This window comes from Syngnathoides biaculeatus, chromosome 4 (assembly GCF_019802595.1).
Source record: "Syngnathoides biaculeatus isolate LvHL_M chromosome 4, ASM1980259v1, whole genome shotgun sequence".
NCBI classification, from domain to species: Eukaryota; Metazoa; Chordata; class Actinopteri; order Syngnathiformes; family Syngnathidae; genus Syngnathoides; species Syngnathoides biaculeatus.
In genome coordinates this window covers 27,571,846-27,582,331 of record NC_084643.1, presented here as the reverse complement: position 1 = coordinate 27,582,331, position 10,486 = coordinate 27,571,846, and the positions used below count along the sequence as shown (strand labels likewise).

General features: G+C 41.1%; 1 protein-coding gene across 7 annotated transcripts in view; it reads right to left on the bottom strand.

Annotated features, from left to right (window-relative positions):
* Window positions 1-7,501: 7,501 nt before the first annotated feature.
* The window catches only part of LOC133499529 (DNA repair protein XRCC4-like), a 31,219-nt gene continuing 28,234 nt past the window's right edge, over window positions 7,502-10,486 (bottom strand). For 3 of the 7 annotated variants that reach the window (XM_061817665.1, XM_061817663.1, XM_061817664.1), the window contains one exon: window positions 7,505-9,985. The gene's annotated coding sequence lies outside the window, so the exon portion shown is untranslated. Of the gene's footprint in view, window positions 9,986-10,267; window positions 10,330-10,486 lie in introns of all 7 variants that reach the window. The other 4 variants (XR_009794682.1, XM_061817668.1, XM_061817669.1 and 1 more) reach the window with 4 other exon arrangements.

Sequence of the window (10,486 nt, the reverse complement as noted above, 5' to 3'; positions counted from 1 at the left end):
AAAACGTAGAACCCCTTCTGGCGTGCACGATTTGGCAACCGGCTGCTAGGATAATACAGTCACGCAGATGCAAACGAAAAAGCCTTTACTTTACCTTACTCCGTAATCTACTATAATTTGTCATTATTTGCAGGGGATAAACAAAAGATGGCTGTAAGTATTTTTATATTGTCTGTCTACATGAGTTGATGCATCATTTATGTTTAAAGTACATCGCTAAAAACAACATCACACAGATGGTCTTTGTTGGCACGTCTATGTTGTTTCCATTTATGTATTAGCTTTAAGCTCCCAGACTTGAAGGCAAAGTTATGTGGTTGTTTCAAAGGTCCCGTATTTTGCCAAACCAACTTTTTGGGTATATGGTGCCTCAGTAAACATGTGAAATATGAATTAAAATCATCTGTGCATTCCTGTGATCAGAATTTTTTCTGCCAAGAGGCTTCACATCAGGTAATTTGAATTTTCCAAGCATATCTACATCACTGCCGAAGCGTTCTACCTCGCCTTTCTGTTTCTGAGCCAGCGCTGTCAACGTAACAAATACATTTGCTTTCAGTATTGGGTCTTCTGCATGGACGAAACCTATCACAGGAAAAAAAGGATGGTCTTAACCAAATATGGCCAAATTCAGATACAAAACTGGGTCAAACAGAAGTACCCGTGAGAGGGGACTTTTCTGAACATTCTTTTGACAAAACAAAACTGTTTTTGCAAATGAAACTGACTCTTTTATACCATGTTAAAAAGTCATTCAATGGAGTTCTAAATCGCTCAAATATGGGACCTTTGAATAAATAATGTGTATTCATTGTTTTATGTTTAGTTTGACAGTAAACTTTAACTCCAGTCCTAAGACAGAATCACTGAAGACATTTACCCTGTGGTTCTTTTCCTCTTTAAATGGACACTAATGTCATTCCATTCCATTTTTTAAGCCACTTATCCCCACAAGGGTCATGGGAGTGCTTGAACCTATCCTTCTTAATAAAAAAAAAATGTACAGCACCGGACTGTAAATATTGTGAATCAAACTTTGTTTTAATTTTGTACAAATGTGACATGCTTGTGATGGTCATCTCGTTACATCTGTGTAGTCTCCCCATCCTGCGAGGCAGTAGCCAATCATGTTACAGTGGGCTGTGTCCTGCCTCGAGACTAAGTGAGAATCCTAATAACGCAGCTGCAATGTGCTTGCTATGAATGGTGGCTATGGCCACACTGAATCAGTGGCCAAATAATCTGCTGACATATGAAGACTCGTAAATAGTATATTCATATGGATTTTGTTCTCCTTAATAAAACCTGGCACTCTTGAATGAAAATGAACTTGTACTTTGACACCAGAATGGGAGTGTTCTCAACTGCAACCACTAAACAGAAATGAACTAAATCCGGTTCACATTCTCCAAAAAATATGATCGATTTGTTGAAGTTTTGTTGATTGAACTTGTTCAGTACAGTCCCTTCTCAAGGTTTCTCTTCACCCCAAATAGGGGTCAAATACCGACAGGGGCATTTAGATTAGATAATTGTGGATCTATGAAGCCCTTTGAAATGTTGTAATTAAGTGCTATGCAAATAAAGTTGATGATTTAAATTGGGAATGGATATTATGGCTTGAGGACTTTTTGGAAATTAGTTCACTACGCTAATCAATGCAGCCCTATGGGGGCACAAAACAGTGCAATCTGTAGACCGGTCCCAAGCTCGGATAAATGCAGAGGGTTGCATAAAAAAATGGTATCCGGCGTAAAAAATGCGCCAAAAAAATATGAGCGTTCATCTAATGAATCCCATACCGAATCGGTCATGGCCCGGGTTAAGAACACCCACCCCGACACTGCTAACCTCCAGGGTGTCAGTGGGAATTCTGCTACTGGGGGTCCAAGACAAAGAGCAGGAGGAAACCGACTTTGTCATCACAAGAAAATGAGGAATGCACAGAGCCTACAACTGAGTGTAGGGACTTTGAATGTTGGGACTATGACAGGAAAAGCTCAGCAGTTGATTGACATGATGATGAGGAGAAAGGTTGATATATCGTGCATCCAAGAAGCAGGTGGAAAGGTAGTAAGGCTAGAAGTTTAGGAGCAGGGTTTAAATTATTCTACCACGGACTTGATGGGAAGAGAAATGGAGGAGTGGTTATCTTAAAGGAAGAGCTGGCTAAGAATGTCTTGGAGGTGAAAAAAGTATCAGACTGAGTGATGAGACTAAAATTTGAAATTGTGTAATGTGGTTAGCGGCTACGCCCCACAGGTACGATGTGACCTAGAGTTGAGAGAGAAATTCTGGAAGGAACTCGATAAAGTAGCTCTGAGCATCCCAGACAGAGAGAGAGTTGTGATTGGTGCAGATTGTAATAGACATATTGGTGAAGGAAACAGGGGCGATGAAGAAGTGATGGGTAAGTACGGCATCCAGGAAAGGAACTTTGAGGGACAGATGGTGAAGGACTTTGGAAAAAGAATGGAGATGGCTCTAGTGAACACTTTTTTCCAAAAGAGGGAGGAACATATGGTGACCTACAAGAGCGAAGGTAGAAGCACACAGGTGGATTATATTTTGTGCAGACGATGTAATCTGAAGGAGGTTACTGACTGTAAAGTAGTGGTAGGGGAGAGTGTAGCTCGACAGCATAGGATGGTAGTGTGTAGGATGACTCTGGTGGTGGGTAGGAAGATTAAGAAGACAAAGGTAGAGCAGAGAACCATGTGGTGGAAGCTGAGAAAGGAAGAATGTTGTGCGGCCTTTCGGAAAGAGGTGAGACAGGCTCTCCATGGACAGCAGAAGCTCCCGGAAGACTGGACAACGACAGCCAAGGTAATCAGAGAGACGGGCAGGAGAGTACTTGGTGTGTCTTCTGGGAGGAAAGGCGAGAAGGAGGATTGGTGGTGGAACCCCAAAATACAGGAAGTCAAAGGTAGAGGTGGCCAAGGCTAAACAAGAGGCATATGATGACATGTACTCCAGGTTGGATACGAAAGAAGGACAAAAGGAGCTCGACAAGTTGGCCAGACAGAGGGACAGAGATGGGAAAGATGTGGATCAGGTAAGGGTGCTTAAAGATAGAGATGGAAATCTGCTGACTGGTGCCAGTAGTGTGCTAAATAGATGGAAAGAATACTTCGAGAAGTTGATGAATGAAGAAAATGAGAGAGAAGGAAGAGTAGAGAGGCAAGTGTGAAGGACCAAAAAGTGGCAATGATTAGTAAGGAGGAAGTTAGAAAGGCACTGCAAAGGATGAAAAATGGAAAGGCAGTTGGTCCTGATGACATATCGGTGGAGGTAAGGAAACAGTTTGGAGAGATGGCTGTGGAGTTTTTGACCAACTTATTCAACAGAATACTAGCGGGCGAAAACATACCTGAAGAACAGTGGAAAAGTGTACTAGTTCCCATTTTTGAGAAAAAAGGTTATGTTCAGAGCTGTGGGAATTATAAAGGAATAAAGTTGATGAGCCACACAATGAAGTTATGGGAAAGAGTAGTGGAGGCTAGACTCAGGACAGAAGTAAGTATCTGCGAGCATCAGTATGGTTTCATGCCTAGAAAGAGTACCGCAGATACATTATTTGCCTTGAGGATGCTCGTGGAAAAGTACACAGAAGGTCAGAAGGAGCTATATTGTGTCTTTGTGGATCTAGAGAAAGCCTATGACAGAGAACCAAGAGAGGAACTGTGGTACTGCATGCGTAAGTCTGGTGTGGCAGAGAAATATGTTAGGATAGTACAGGACATGTATGATGGCAGCAGAACAATGGTGAGGTGTGCCTTAGGTGTGACAGAGGAATTTAAGGTGGAGGTGGGACTGCATCAGGGATCAGCTCTGAGCCCCTTCCTGTTTGCAGTGGTACAGGATAGGCTAACAGATAAGGTCAGACTGGAATCCCCTTGGACCATGATGTTCGCAGATGATATTGTGATATGCAGTGAAAGCTGGGAGCATGCAGAGGAACAATTAAAAAGATGGAGACATGCACTGGAAAGGAGAGGAATGAAGATTAGCCGAAGTAAAACAGAATATATGTGCGTGAATGAGAAAGGTGGAGGGGGAAGAGTGAGGCTACAGGGAGAAGAGATAGTGAAGGTGGAGGACTTCAAATATTTAGGGTCAACAATCCAGAGTAATGGTGAGTGTGGTAAGGAAGTGAAGAAATGGATCCAAGCAGGTTGGAACAGCTGGCGGAAGGTGGCTGGTGTGTTATGTGACAGAAAAGTCTCTGCTAGGATGAAGGGGAAAGTTTATAAAGCAGTGGTGAGGTCGGCTATGATGTACGGATTAGAGACGGTGGCACTGAAGAAACAACAGGAAGCAGAACTGGAGGTAGCAGAAATGAAGATGTTGAGGTTCTCGCTCGGAGTGAGAAGGTTGGATAGGATTAGAAATGAGCTGAGTAGAGGGACAGCCAAAGTTGGATGTTTTGGAGACAAGGTTCGAGAGAGCAGACTTCGATGGTTTGGACATGTTCAGAGGCGAGACAGTGAGTATATTGGTAGAAGGGTGGTGAGGATGGAGCTGCCGGGCAAAAGAGCGAGAGGAAGACCAAAGAGAAGGTTTATGAATGTGGTGAGGGAAGACATGAGGGCAATTGGGGTTGGAGAGGAAGATGCACGAGATAGGCTAAGATGGAAAAAGATGACACGCTGTGGCGACCCCTGACGGGACAAGCCGAAAGAAAAAGAAAAAGAAGAGTCCACTACGCCAATCAGCTGCTCATTGTGAAGTGAGGTGAGGTGAGTTCACTGTCACCATACAGCGATCGGAGAAAAAAAAAAGTTTCCAAACGACCGCTGGTATCTCAAAAACTCGTAACTCACATCACTCACATCCCAAGCCACCACTGTATTTAAGTATGTGGCAGTGGTCATTATCCTGTATCCTGTATGGATTATAATGATAACTTGTAGTTCAGAGTTTTTGTGAAATTGTACCTTTTGATGTGATTTAATGCAGTTGCAGTTCACTGCAAACTTCACTAAATTCCCTAGTTTATATATTACCAGAATGTAATGTGAATATGTAAAAGCAGTATACATGTATTACATTGGCTCTCATTAGTTTAGGTTTTGCATGAAGTGTCTCGTGAGTGTTTATTGTATGTTCCAAACCTGCTGCGAGTAATGCGAATACCATTAAGTAAAACAATGATGGTGACACATGCCAACATCTGCCAGCACTCCCATTACCTTAAAACGGCTAAAAGTGAATTACGTTTAAACTTTTTCATTAAACTCTTTAGCGTTTCGGTAAATCTTAAGATGCCCACACGTTTCCTTGTGTGGAGAAATAGCCACCCATTCCTTTTCCAAGGTGCTTGTGCTCACAAGGGTCACAGGAGTGCTGGAGGTTAGGTGACTTTTTATTTACATTTTGCTGTCTCAGATTTCAGGCAGATGGATTTAGCCTTTTCTCATTGTTTCATGCAAATTAATCCTTGTTCTTTTCAGATTAAGTTGGCAGGAAATCCCACGATTTGTTTTTCATCCACACATCCATTTCTTACCCGCTTATCCTCACGAGGGTCACGTGGAGTGCTGGAGCCTATCCCAGCTGTCAACGGGCAGGAGGTGGGGTACGCCCTGAACTGGTTGCCAGCCAATCGCAGGGCACATGGAGACAAACATCCGCACTCACAATCACACCTAGGGGCTATTTAGGGTCCAATTAATGTTGCATGTTTTTGGGATGTGGAAGGAAACCAGAGTGCCCGGAGAAAACCCACGCAGGCATGGGGAGAGCATGCAAACTCCACACAGGCAGCTCTGGGATTGAACCCGGGACCTCAGAACTGTGAGGCCAACGCTTTCCAGATGAGAAACTGTGCAGCCCCAACTTGTTTTTGTAGTTTAATTCAAATGAGATTTCCTGTGATTTTGACAAAGACAAAAAGAAAAATTTTACTGGATTTCGAGGTTGTAACTCACACACTCATGGAGTTCCACAAGATGAAACAACATGACTGTCATTCATTCTTATTATTCTTGTGTTCTATGAAGCTTGAAGTAATTTTTATTATTTGTGCGGAATGATGGTTCATGCAGAAATGTTGGGGGGAACAAATTTGAAAAGAGAAATCTGAAAATGACCTCTCGACATCATTTTTCAACTGCCCAAATTAGGATAACATATGGGATTTTTACTACCGACGACTCAAGGTTTCAGTCAAATTTTCCAAACCCTAACCCTACAAATATAGCGGAGTAAGAAAATTGGACCAATTTGTGACTCAAAATGCAGCATAACATCCTTAAGCCTGATCCAATTCTTACAAATTAGGGCTAGTTTTTATTCATGTATCACTCCTCTATCCAAAGATATATTATTTTGACATACAAGCACATTGTTGTTAAAAAGTATTGAAACCTTTCTCACAATCTTGTATTTTTGAAAAGTTTTCCCACTTTAATGTTTAAGATAATCAAACAAAAGTAAATGGACAAATATGGTATAACCCAAGTTAGCTTAAAATATTGTTTTCAAATAATTATTTCATTTATTGAGAAAAAAAAATATTCAAAGTTACCTGCCCCTGCGTAAAACAGAATTGCTGCCAAAACGTACTATCTTGTTGGCCCAAACACAGCAGCAACAACTGAAATCAAGCATTTTCTATAACTGGCAATGAGTCTTTCACATCTCTGATTTCTGTTCTCTATTTTGTCCCACTCGTCCGTGCAGAATGGTTTGAACTCAGGAAAAATGGACTTCGGCCTTATCTGTGTGGAGTTTGCATGTTCTACGGGTGCCTGCCTGGGATTTCTCTGTGTACACTGGTTTCCTCTCACAACCCCAAAACATTCATGGCAGGTTGATTGACGACTCTAAATTGGAAATAGGTGCGAGCATGAATGCGACTGGCTGGCGACCAGTTCAGGGTGCAACCCACCTCTCCCCCTAAAATAGCTGGGATAGGGTCCAACACCCCCAGAACCCTAGTGTGGATAAGCAGTATGGAAAATAAACGAATGAATGAATAGTATCTTGGACATTGTAGTAACATGGATACTTAATAACGGTGCTCACCTTTCTAGTTCAGGTTCACTATTAGATTTTAACACAAAAAAGTAGTCCTGCTTGATTTAGAAAAGTTGCTTCGGCAACAAAAACTCTTTCAGACATCTCAGTGAGAGTACACCGGCGCCAGAATGGCACAAAGCTCGCTTTGTCTCTGCATCTCTGTGGCTGGAAAGCAGGAAGAAGGTTGTCATTTCTCAAGATCATGGCAATCTGACAGGTGCACACCGTAAGTAAATGACAAAGAAAAGCAAAATAAAAAATGGCTATATCCAAACAGTTAACGGTATTTGAACTGTTAACCCACTGACAAAGCGGTTGCGTCCACTAGGAACAAATATTTGCTGCATGCATATTAATGAGGATTCATAAGCAATTACTTCCGAGATCTTGATGTGGCAATTTATAATTAAATGTGGTAAGAATATTACATAATTTCCACTGTTAGATGAAGATCGCATGGATATTGTCATCCAACATACAAAAGATAATCTGTTTATTAAAGTAAATAAAGATCATGTATTTTTTGTTTTTGTTTTTAAACAGGAGTCAAATCAAATGACAAAATTTTTCCAATGGACCATAAAATGGTGTGATGAATACATACCACAGATATATCATACAGATTTCATGTTACATATACAGTTTTATACTTTTGTGAACAAACACATACAGTACAACAAAATATACTGGACATAAATATCTATTGGCAAAGTTTATAGCATACAGTACAACAAATTCTGAAAGGAACAAGTGACTGAAATATTCATTGTATTCGTCCAAGGTGTCCCATACTAATCTGTAAACTATTCTTTGACACTACTCTCAATGTAAAATGTTTTATTGACTGCTTTCATAATCCTGAGGGATTATCTCAGTGGCCGTGCAGAATCCCCGGCAAACGTGTTCAATTAGAATTCGAAAGGTAGACGGAGATAACCTCGAATCAATGGTAGGATGCAGGAATCATGAGACGTCTTTGATTCATTACTGTCAGTTGGACGACTGACTGCCGTGACCTCAGGACCTGAACCTGGCAGCTGAGGTTGGGGTTAGAAGAGAGGGAGGAAGTGAAGAGGTGGGGAAAATAACCCGATTCACCTCACTTTAGCAAACCTCAGTTCCTTGAGGACACAAGACAAGTGAACTACGCCGACAAATATAGATGCAATGCTTAAGGCTGGGCTGTCCATACCTTTTCTTCCACAGAACGCAGACAGGGATTTAAAGGATGCAATGGGTACTTGGACATTATTCACTTTTATTTCCCACACTAAAAACAATCTATCAAAGTTGGTATTGTATATATTGTTTTATATACTCAGTGTTGGGAAAATTACTTTGGAAATGTAGATGGTTACAATGGCAAATTACCCGGTTTTGTAACTATTTCTATTACTCTCTCAAATCAATATAACAAATTGCATTTAACAACATTTTGATTAGTTTTCTTAATTTTGAATGAATGCATCAACAAGACTGTTTGATGTCCCCCCCACCCAAAAAAAAGTAGATTCTCAGATCATTATTTTTTACATATTTGCGCTTTACATAAATGATATCCTGTTAACGAAACATGATAGAATGTAAATCCATCCATCGATCCATTTTCTGACCCGCTTATCCTCACAAGCGTCACAGGAGTGCTGGAGCCTATCCCAGCTGTCATTGGGCAGGAGGCGGGGTACACGCTGAACTGGTTGCCAGCCAATCGCAGGGCACATGGAGACAAACAGTCGCACTCACAAACACACACAGGGGCAATTTAGAGTGTCCAATTAATGCATGTTGTATGAGCTTTTGTAATTTCCCAAATGTAGGTAAAATTTTAGGCATGAACATATCCAAAAGCATATGTAATTTAATTACACGAGTTCTCCCTTAACATTGTGTTAATTGTATAGATATTGTAAATTCCCAGTGGCTGGCAACCAGCAACCACCCCACCCCTTGCCCAAGTCAGCTGGGATAGGCTAATGAGGATAAGTGGGAAAGAATAAAAGATGGATGTATATATTTTGCACTTTACTTTTGCATGAGAAAAACAACAGTAACCAAGCAAAATGTCATAGATTTTTCAGGAATTTTGCAACATTCACAACTAAAAAGAGAAATCTTTGCAAAGCTGACCTTAGCATGAAGCAGAACAATGATGATTTATGCCACTTGCTACTGTAACTGAATTATCTTTATTCATTGGCACATTATGAATAAATACATTGTTACGATTTAAATTATGTGCGATTGGTAGAAAGCGAAGTGAGAGATGAGGACAAACTTCTTCTTTTTAAATCCCCTGATAGTTTATACCACAAGCTGCTAAAAAAAATGGGTTTTAGTTTGGATACACCGTTGGCTTCAGGCATAAGCCACATACTGTATTTCTCTTCCATAAAGAGGGAAGGAGAGGCAGTGAAACCTCAGCAAGCCATGACAAATAAACTGCAACGAAGCTACATTGGTTGCCTGGTGATGACACCATGTTTTCAGGGTGTAGCCTCCGCAAGATGTTGCTCTCTCGTCGGGTCTCACCCAGAGTCGAGGTCTCTGAGTCCAAGGCGACGTCCAACAGTTGATAAATTACTTCCATGCTCTTTTTGTCGAGTCTCTATAACGCGTTCTCCAAGTCATTAGCGGCAACGCCATCCATTCCCAAGGGAGCTCAGGGGGAGTATTCAGTTCCTCTTTATCACATGATCAGTGACGCATGTCAGCAAATGCTTCACAGCACCATTGATGTCTCCACGCAAGCTGAGCCACAATTAAAACAATCCAGATGTGAAATTGTTGTTTTTTTTTTTTTTTTAATAAGAGAGGCAACCTTGGATCAAATTCAGGGACTCCCTCGAGGACTAAAAGTGGGGCGTTACCCAGCAAAGAGAAGCTAGCAACATTGCACCACAGGCAGCTACTTTGTCCCAACTGTCTTGGTTCATTGCCATGCTGATTCCCAGATGCGATCACACTGAGGGAAAAGCAAGAGGGCAAAGAAATTGAACCAGTTCACACCAATTTGGTATTCCTTTGGCACAATATTTAAACACTAAAATACAAACATTATAATAACTAATAATAACAAGCTATAGCTCGGTTGACTTTTTTTCTTGCAAGCAGTTTGATGAAATATTTTAACGGACGACTCACAGCTCCTCTTTGATAAGCTCATATAAATATCTTTTGATCATCTCTCGACATACATTTCTGGAAATCACTCAAAACGTGCAGCAAGGTGTGTAAAATGTTTCACCTCCAAGGGGCACAGGATTTAGTACAGCCTCTGGTGCATGTAAGAAGACAAAGTGCTAAAGTCTACGGGAGAATAAGCAAAAAGCTCGATTCAGCAGGGAATGCTCACCTTTTCATATTTCACTCATATGCGCCAAAGTTAGTTAAATGATAGACTTAATGGAACTCTAATTCTCCGAACATTGGCACGCAGTCCATAGTAGCGGACTTAAAAATGGTA